Genomic DNA, 420 nt, shown 5'->3' with positions numbered 1-420 from the left:
GTTTTAGGAGGTGCAGGCTTTGGGAGGTGATTAGATCATGAAGGTGGAGCTTTCATGAATGGGATTAGTGCCCTTATAAAAGAGACCCTAGGCCAGTTGTGGTGGCTCACGCCTGTAATCCCAGCACTTTGGGAGGCCAAGGTAGGTGGATCTCTTGAGGTCAGGAGTTTCAGACCAGCCTGACCAACATGGTGAAACCTTATCTCTACTAAAAATACAAAAAATTAGCCAGGTATGGTGGCAGGTGCCTGTAATCTCAGCTACTTGGGAGGCTGAGGCAGGAGAATTGCTTGAACCCAGGAAGTGGAGGTTGCAGTGAGCCAAGATCATGCCATTGCACTCCAGTCTGGGCAACAAGAGTGAAACTCCATCTAGAAAGAAAGAAAGAAAGAAAGAAAGAAAGAAAGAAAGAAAGAAAGA

Source organism: Piliocolobus tephrosceles, chromosome 10, assembly GCF_002776525.5.
Source record: "Piliocolobus tephrosceles isolate RC106 chromosome 10, ASM277652v3, whole genome shotgun sequence".
Taxonomy (NCBI): Eukaryota; Metazoa; Chordata; class Mammalia; order Primates; family Cercopithecidae; genus Piliocolobus; species Piliocolobus tephrosceles.
This window is presented reverse-complemented; position numbering follows the sequence as displayed.